We start from the raw sequence: 10574 nt of genomic DNA, 5'->3' as shown, positions 1-10574 counted from the left end.
TGATCGATTAACATTTTAAGATAATTGATAATCTCATTTGAATAGTAACACTGTTGACTTTAATAGTAACACTATTCATATGAATAGTGACACTTAGTGGCAAGGGTATCACGTTCAACGTGGATGTTAGAGAAACTAGCTATTTTTAGTTGTTAAAGAAACTAATTGTTTATAGTTATTGGAAAAACTAACCGTTTATAACCGTTGGAGAAACTAGTCGTTTATAGCCTTGAAGAAATTGGCCGTTAACTTTATCTTTTAGTGAATGGAAGCCTATAAATAGAATGATAGACTTCATTTTGTAAAACATTAAAGACACTAGACACATTGAACATATACTGTACTACTTAAGAAGCTAGAGATCTTTTTAAACTCTCTGGAGGCGTGGGAAACTTGGTGTGGCCAAAGCAAGAATATCACTGGAAGTGTGATCAAGGTGCTGCTGTTGTTGCTGAGGAAAAACTTGTCATCCTTTGTGTGGCAAAGGAGGTGTTTAGAGGTAACAATCATCCTTTGTGTGCCAGTGGAGGTGTTCATTATTCGTGAAACGTAAAAGGAAGTGTTCATCCCTTGTGGTGTTCACGGGAAGTGAGTCTCATCTCTTGGGTGCATCAAGATAGGTGTTTTCTAAACCTTTAAACTTGTATATGTGTGATTATAAGATTTATATGTTTTGTGATAGTGAATTAGTTATTCTCTTGTTTTTGAGATTAAAAACTAGATGTAGGGTTTTTTGATCTAAACCAGTATAAAAACCTAGTCACCCCCTTTTGGTTATTTGTTTTACGCAATAATTCCTCTAAGCCGCTCTGACAATTGGTATCAAAACTTGCTTTGATAATTATTCAAATTTTTTGAAAATGTCTGGACAATATCAAACATTTGCATAGGGTGCTTCTATTAACAGACCCCCATTATTTACTGGTGAAAACTATGCATTCTGGAAAGTCAAGATGCACATCTTTATACAGTCTGTTGATAGTGATATTTGGGAAGCTGTTACGCATGGTCCTTTTGTTCCTACTGTTACAATTAACAATGTGCAGGAACCCAAACCACGTGATCAATGGACTGCTGAAGATAAGAGAAAAGCTCAAAATGATGTAAGAGCTCGTAATATTATTTCATCTGCTTTAACTGTAGTTGAGTTTTACAGAATTTCTGTCTATAAAAGTGCTCAGGAAATGTGGGAAATGTTGGGATTAATCCACGAAGGTATAAATGATCTTAAAAGAGTCAGAAGACATACCTTAATTCATGAATATGAGATGTTCAAAATGAAGCAAGGAGAAACCATCTTAGATGTTCAAAAACGCTTCACCAACATCATCAACCATCTCATTGGACTGGGTTAATCTTTTGAAATTGATGAGTTTAGTATAAATTTTTTGAAATCTTTAGATAGGTCTTAGAAACCGAAAGTGATTGAAATTTCTAAGTCACAAAATCTCAACACAACGACCACGGCGACATTATTTGGAAAGTTGAGAAATAATGAACTTGACCTTGGAAGACTTGATGAAGAAAAAGGAAAAGGCAAGAAAAAGACTGCCTTCATATTTGAGCAAGAGCAAAATAGAAGAGGAAGACTCTGAAGAAGAAGAAAACTCGAGTCTCATAATCAGAAGGCTCAACAAGTTCATGAAATCAAAAGGCAAGGGAAGATTCAAATACGAAAAGAGGGAAAACCAAGGATCTTCCTCAAATTACAGATGCTACGGTTGCCGAGAAAGAGAACACGTGAAAGCTGACTGTCCAAATCAAAAGAAGGGTGAAGACAAGAAAGAAAAGAAAAACTTCAAGAAAAAGAAAGCCTACATCGCTTGGGACGATGACAACAAAACAATTTCTAAATTGAGTGATTTTGATGAAGAAGCAAATATCTGTTTATTGGTAGAAGACGATATGACTGGAAGCCAAGTAAGTATCTCTAGTGATTCTGATAAATATAATGACATAGATTTTAATGAAAATGAATTGCATGATACATATAGAGAATTATTGCTAGAATCAGAAAAACTAGATCTTGCTCATAAGAAATTAAAAATTGATTTTAAAGAATTAAAATCAAAATTGAAAATATTATTGAAGAAAATCAAAATTTGAAAAATAAAGTTTCATATTTAGAAAAAGGAAAATTTGTTAGTAGTGATGAATATACCTCTTGCATTAATTTGAAGAAGCTACTAGAAACAACCAAAAGAGAATGTAATAAAAGCACTATAGAAAAGAAAAAGGTTATTAAAAGTAAGTATGCTCCTAAGCTTAAAAATAAAACTAAAAGAACATGCGGAGTTTGGATAGAAAAATGAACTATTTATTATAGGAACCCAAATGTTGTTACATGTTTTTATTGCATGAAAAAGGGACATACATATAATAAATATAGAATAAAACATTATGGTGTTCCAAATGGAATATACATATAGATTCCTATTATAAAGTAACATGTCTCTAACTTCAAAGGACCCAAATAAGTATTTTTGGAGACCAAAATATATATATTTTGTTTTGTAGGTTATTTCAAAATTAACGAAGAATCTTTTAGGTGATCAAGAGTAAATATTTACACCAATATTTGGTAATGTATGGATTGTCAAAATTAAGGGGGAGTTTTATCCGTTCAGAAATTTAGACACTAGATTGTCTAAAAGAAAATTTTGACAATTATTTTTTAACTATTTCTCTTTCCATCTTCCTTAATGTATCTAATTTAGGGGGAGTTCAATTTTGTTTAAATTAACTCAATTAAAATGAGCTATATTTCTATATCCTTAGGGGGGAGTATTTCTTTACACAATTTTTTGATTATGATAAAAAAAAAATGGAAGAAAAAGTTTAAAGTTTCAAATTTCAACTTTGCAAAATGTTAAATTTGGATTATTTTTCCTAAGTCTATCTTATGCTTCTTTTCTTCTTAAGTTGTGTATGCATGCAAAATATTACAAAAGGCTTTAAACTAAGGAGTTTTTTTTATCATCATAAAAAGGATAAATTGTTAGCAAAATGATGAAGCAAGAAAGTTTTGATGATGTCCAAATCAATGCACAAAACAAGTCCAAGATTTCAACATGAAAAAGATAGTGCAAGACTTGTAATTTATGTGTAAAGCTTTTGTAATATTCTTAGAAAACATGTATAGGAATTAACTTATGAGTGTTTTTTGATACCTTGTAAAATGATCGTCCAGAAAAGCTCAAAGGTGCGAAAAACCCTCTTGAACAATCGATTACCCATAATCGATTAGTACTCCAAGATAATCAATTATCTCACTTGAATAGTATGTTAATGATAAATGATCAACAACAATAATTTGTCATTAATGTGTTTGATTTAGTCATAAAGTTAAAGAAAGACTTTAGGAATCATAATCTGAATATATTAGGTTGTTAAAGAGATATTTTAGGAAATACTGTTAGCAATATATCTCTTCCTATTATGTAGTGCTCATCTTGTATAAATACTGCATTCACATACATAATAAAATGCACAATTTATCTATATGGTATCAAATATATCTTCTTGATCCTACCTCTCCCACCTTCAATTTTTTTTTTTTATGTTCCAGGGCGTCACTCCCTCCTTTCACGTATGGCTGCAAAATCCAATCTAACCTTCCTTAACCCCCATGAACCCACAAAGCCCTTCTCCTTTGTTACTTTGTCAAGTGTCGTCAAACTAACACAATCCAACTATCTCAATTGGCAGTTACAAATAGAAGCAATTCTGGATGACCTTGACCTCTACAAATTTCTCGATGGGTCTCACCCAACACCGACAACCTTCATCGACAACATTGATACTCCACCTGTCAGTCAAGCCAATTCCTGGAAACGCCAAGATCGTCTTATCTATGGCGCTCTTCTTACCACTCTCTCAGATTTTGTTGCCTCGCTAGTTACCCAGACCAAAACCTCCGCTACTCTCTGGTCAACTCTCAAGGGAACTTTCACATGTGGCTCTCGTGGACACGTCAAGCAACTTAAGGACTGTTTACATTCCACAATGAAAGGCACACTTTCTGTTACATAATCATGAACAACATCAAAATAGTTGTTGATTTACTTGCCTTCATCTGTCACTCCGTCTCTGTCGAGGACATTACCGATCACGTTCTTCGTGGTTTTGGTGAAAGCTTTAAGCCTGTCACTGATGGGGTCAACGCCTGGGACAACCCCATTGCTTTTGATGAACTCCACGAGAAGCTCCTCCAACATGAAATTCACCTGAAAACCACTCACCAAATGACCTTAGGTCCCACAACAACACTCACTGCTCAAGCTAAACCCAACAAAGCCAAATTGAGGCCACCTACACAGTCACAGTTATGGTCGTCTCCTCCACCAAATGCCTCTTGGTCTATGCCGTCGCAACAACAGTACACCTCTCGTTCAGCAGGACAAGGACCACAACCCTACTTAAGAAAATGTCAATGGTGCAAAAATGTTGGACATTCGTTGCCGCAATTAGAGCCGTCAAAATGGGTCACAACCCGCGAGCTAACCCGGTCCGTCACGGGTTCGGGCCGGGTTGGGTTTGAAAAATACAACCCACTTACATGCGGGTTAGATTTCAACCCGGCTCATTTAGACCCGGCTCATGTGGGTTGAACCCGTGGTGAGCCGAGTTGGCCCACCAACCCACCAACCTAATTTTATTTTTTTAATTTATTATTTTATTTATGAAACCCTAAAAAATAAAATACTTTCTTCACTCACTATGTATGCCAAAAAAGTAACATCTGATCTCACAAATCACTCTCACGGTACTTGCTCTCATTTGACGGTGCTCACTTCACTGAAATTCTTTAAGGAGCAGGTAAAACACCCTTTCTTTTTTCTTCTCTTTTCTCCACATTTTTGTTTTCTCACTTCTCTATCTTTTTTTTTTTCAAAAACCCTATAATGACAAAAATAGGGGTTTAGCAAATTTGTTTTTTGTTCTAGGGGATTTGAAGACATGGAATGATTTTTTCATATTGTGACATGTTTGTATCAGATTTTGTTCATTTTATTTAAACAATTTGAGTATATATTATTTGAACAAGCTCTTTTTGATATCTTTGAATTTGGGAAATTATGTTACCGATTAAACTATTAATTTTTTGTTGATGTTGTTGAGTACTGGTTCTCTTTTTTTTTTTACTAATATTTTTTTATTGATTGTCAGAATTGTTCTGATATTAGAAAAATCTTTATTAGTGAATTTGGAGACAACAAGAACAAAGGTCAAGGGTTACAACAATAACAAAAAATGATGAATATATAATAAACTTATTTGTATGTTTCTGAAAATTGTTTAAATTTAAATTACAGAAAGCTTGTATTTTTTTTTATTTTAAAAAAATGTAATTAAATGGGCTAGTGAGCCAACCCGTTTACCCACCAACCCGTGGTGGGTTGAGCCGGGTTGAAGTTTTTCTGGCTCGCTAATAAATGAGCCGGGTTGGATTGACTCACTAAGTGACCAACCTGTGGTGGGCCGGACCGGGTCGAGCCGGGTTACCTGTTTTGACAGCTCTATCCGCAATGCCCAGTTTTTCGTGAACTCCATCCCACCATTCAGGTCCCGCAGAACCCACCTCGTCAGCAAAATCACTACACTGTCTTGTGGGCGAACACCATGACCATAGGCCCTTGCAATCGTCCTTACTTACTTGATAGTGGAGCCACAGATCATGTCACTACTGATCTAAACAATCTTGTTTTCTACCACCCCTATACTGGTCCCGACTCGCTATTTATGGGTGACGGTTCAGGTTTGCACATTTCTCATTCTGGTACTCTTAAGCTTCACGATATCTCTTTGCATAATGTACTGTGTGTCCCATCCATGAAACAAAATGTCCTTTCATTTTCCAAACTAACCAAAGAAACCAATTCTACCCTTATTTTCTTACTTGATTCTTTTGTTATATATGAAGGATCTCCAAACCGGCCACACGAAACTTAAAAGACCATGTGTTAATGATGTCTCTGTTTGGTCATCGTCATATTCGTTTGTCAACCATCTTCAACTAAATAAATCAGTAGGTTGGCACCACAAGTTGGGCCATCCCCCCTCTTCAATTTTCAATTTTCTTCAACGTGAATTTTCCTTAGGCTCTCAGCAGTTTAACCAATCAGATTACTCATCTTGTCAAATAAGCAAAACTCACAAACTTCCCTTTCATGAATCTTCACTTTTGTCGTCATTTCCATTAGAAATAATATTATCAGATGTATGGACTTCTCCTATTTTATCTAATGATGGCCTCAAATATTATTGCATGTTTGTTTATCACTTTACTCGCTATATTTGGCTTTATCCAATGCACAAGAAATCTGATGTTCAATCAATTTTTCCTAAATTTAAATCTCTTGTTGAAAATTACTTCAAACATATATAAAAATTCTTTACACCAATAATGGTGGAAAATACATTGGCTTACGTTCTTGTGTGATCATGGTATAAGCCCCAAAACAACACCACCCCACACCCCTGAACATAATGGCATTGCAGAGAGACAAAATCGTCATATTACTGAAACTGGTCTTTCTCTCTTAACACACTCTGGTGTACCTCTTAAATATTGGCCTTATGCAATGACAACTGTTGTATATCGCATAAATCGCCTTCCTACATCTATACTTGCATATAAATCATCATTTTCCAAACTCCTAAACACCACCCCAAATTATCATAAGCTTAAGAGTTTTGGATATTTGTGCTTTCCTTGGCTTAAACCTTATGCTAATTATAAGCTTGCTGCAAGATCTACCATGTTTGTTTTTGTAGGTTATGCAGCTAATCAAAATGATTACCATTACCTTGATCTCTGTACGGGACGCATCTATGTGTCTCGTCATGTTAGGTTAGTTGAAACCACCTTTCCCTTCTCCACCATGTCCATCCAATAACCCAAAATTTCCTCCTTATAATACTGGCTCAATCTACCACCATATCCTCCATCTCCAACTCAAATCCACCCCAATCTCTTACTACGGTCCCATCTCTAGACACTACGATCCCATCTCCAAACACTACGGTCCTATCTCCATCTTCCCTAACACCCCCTCAGGTTTCCCACCCACAATTTATCTATATAGTAGCATTGTTTATTTGAAAAGTAACAATGTACACTTGAATAGTAAAACTGTTCACTTACCATTCACGTGAATAATGGCACTGAGAACGTTGGAGAAACTAGTTTATTTTAGCCGTTAAAAGTTTATAGCTGTTGGAGAAACTAGTTGTTTATAGATGTTGGAGAAACTAATTGTTAAGTTTGTCTTTCAGTGAATGAAAGCCTATAAATATAATGTCAGGCTTCATTTTGGGAAACACTAAAGACACTGGACATACTCAAAATATACCGAACTACTTAAAAAGTTAGAGATCTTGTGAAACTCTCTAGAGGCTTGGGAAACTTGGTGTGGACAAAGCAAGAATATCACTGGGAGTGTGATTAAGTGTTGTTGTTGTTGCTGAGGAAAAGTTTGTCATCCTTTATGTGTTAGAGGAGGTGTTTAGTGGTAGCAGTCATCCTTTGTGTGTTAGAGGAGGTGTTCAGAGGTAGCATTCATCCTTTGTGAAGATTCAAAGGAGGTGTTCATCCTCTGTGGAGTGTCGAAGGAAGGGTTCATCCCTTGTGGTGTTTAGGAGAAGTGAGTCTTATATTTTGGGAGCATCAAAAGAGGTGTTTTATAAACCTTTAAATTTGTATATGTGTGATTATAAGATATATATGTTTTATGATAGTGAATTAGTTATTCTCTTAACAACTAAATATAAAGTTTGTTGATCCGAACCAATATAAAATTATTTGTTCAAATCTCTCTTTCCCTATATTTCTCTATTGTTGTTAATATTATCTATTAAGTAAAAAAGAAAAAAAATAATTTTAAAGAAAAAAAACCAATTTACCCCTCATTTTAGTTATTGTCTAATACCATGTAAAACCCATTCCGCCCATTCCGCTGCCGCCTAAACACTTTCCAACATCGATTCAAGATAATGGTTAAAGAGAAACTTATAAAAATTCTAATTAACTATGTTCGGTTTACTTCAATAGGCTCTGATTTATGAAAAAAAAAAGGTTAATAGATCTTTCAAAAATCTAAAAGAAAATGCAGAAAAAGTCTAATAAGATGATAATACTGTTTTTTTGAAATTAAGTTTTACTAGTTAAATTTTTGTACTTATGTTTTATACTTAAATAAAAAATAATTCGTTTTATTTCAGTTATATTTCGTTTACTCTTAAACAATTAACAACTTCTTCACAATTATAAGAAAAAAAAAGATAGAGTGATATATGTGACATGTTTCATTATTTGAGACTTCTGCTTTTGTTTTTATTCTATTGCGAAATATCCTTTATTAGTATTTTCAATTATTATTATTATTATTTTCGTTTGTAAGCCTTAAACCCGAAATTTTATTTAAACAACAAAGTCCAGAAATAGCAAGTGTTAATCAATTTATTCCAAATATATACTGGAAGCATCTTCTGGTGATATATATAAAATACTATTTGACAAGATTTGAAAATTTTAAACAAAGTCTATCGTATTATATTATTTGGTTGTTTAATTTAAATCCTACAAAGAATAAAATTATATAATTGGGACTTATTCGATTTAATTCACATGATGGCTGGTTGTAGAGTTCACGATGCAATGTGCTTATTATGATTATCTTTTCATGGAAAATTCTCTTTTTGACTGGTCATATATCTTTTGTCTCTGCCCTTAGATCAGAGGGCACACCCCTCCTACAAATAATTTTAAAGGTCACATTGAGTAACTTTATAGATACTTCATATTACCTCCACTTTTCGTTATCACTTTTTAATAATTGTTTAATTTTCATCATCTATTATTTTCAAACACTTTAATATCACATTTTTCCAATTATACACTTGTCAAAGAAGAAATAATAATAATAATGTCGAAATGTCAAACAATAAATGGGATAACATACAATGAGTTAAATATGTTTTTAGTCCTTATATTTTAGGAGCGAATTTGGTTTTAGTCCATTTTCAAACTAAGGTACAATTTAGTCCTTCAACTTTAGAAAACTCTGGTTTTAGTCTTTTTTTACCAAAATTTTTTAACTTTATTTGTTGTTTCAAGTACGTTTCATTATAGCATTTGGATTGTTTACACTGTTTGACACATTTTTGCTTCAATATTAACTGAGAAACGCGTTTGAAACAATAAATAAAGTTAAAAAAAATTGGTAAAATAGACTAAAACTAGAGTTTTCTAAAGTTGAAGGACTAAATTGTACCTTAGTTTGAAAATGTACCAAAACCGAAATCGCCCCAAAGTATAGAGACTAAAAACATATTTAACCCTTAATAAATTTATTAATATTTTAATAAAAGTAAAAAAATTAATTATTTTTCTTAATTATTTATTATAATATTAAATAAAAAAATGAAAGAGAAACTATCCATTGTTTTCTCTCTTTTGACATATTTGTCTCGTCTCATCCTATATTTTAAATATAAATATCTTATCTTAAAAAGATAAATATTATAAGAATAATTTTAAATAAAGTTATGTTAGTTATAATTATGAATTTTGACTAGAGCTGTCAAAACGGGTAACCCGGCTCGACCCGGCCTGACCCATCACGGGTTGATCACTTAGTGAGTCAACTCAACCCGACTCATTTATTAGCGAGCCAGAAAAATCTGAACCCGGCTCGACCCACCACGGGTTGGTGGGTAAATGGATTGGCTCACTAGCCCATTTAATTAGAGTTTTTTTTCAAATAAAAAAAATTACAAATTTTCTATATTCAAATTTAAACAAATTTCACTCCCAAAAAATGATGTTAAACTGAAGACAATTCAAAATAATAATAAAAAGTACAATATAATCCAAATGTCGTCCAAAAACAAACACAAAAAACCTACTCCTTTAAGAATTTCAGTGAAGAAGTGAGAGTGACAATACCGTAAATGAAAACAAGTTCCGTGAGAGTGATTTGTGAGAGCAGATGTTACTTTCTTGGTATACACAGTGAGTGAAGAGAGTATTTTATTTTTTAGGGTTTCATAAATAAAGTAATAAATTAAAAAAATAAAATTAGGTAGGTGAGTTAACGGGCCAACCCGGCCCATCACCGGTTCAACCCGCATGAGCTGGGTTTAAATCTGACCCGCATAAAAAAAGTTTAATATTTTCAAACCCAACCCGGCCTAAACCCGTGGTGAGCCGAGTTGGCTCGCGGGTTGTGACCCATTTTGACGGCTCTAATTTTGATATATCAGTTAGGTTGATAATCTAGAATATATTTAGGGATGACAATGGTTCGGGTGAGATACGAATAGTGTCTATCTGTAATTCGATCTGACAAAAAAAAAATATCACCTGCTTCCCGATCCGCTACCCGCACGAATATTCGTGGGTATTTTAAAACCCACGTATATCTGTAGATACCCGTAAATATTTTAAAAACAATATATATTTTTATAAATTATTAAAATAAAATTTAAATAAAATTACAAAAAATATATAAAATATAATATAAATTAAATTAAATATAAATTAAAACTTAATTTTAATTAAATTTAACCTT

This window comes from Vigna radiata, chromosome 8 (genome assembly GCF_000741045.1).
Source record: "Vigna radiata var. radiata cultivar VC1973A chromosome 8, Vradiata_ver6, whole genome shotgun sequence".
Classification (NCBI taxonomy): domain Eukaryota; kingdom Viridiplantae; phylum Streptophyta; class Magnoliopsida; order Fabales; family Fabaceae; genus Vigna; species Vigna radiata.
This window is presented reverse-complemented; position numbering follows the sequence as displayed.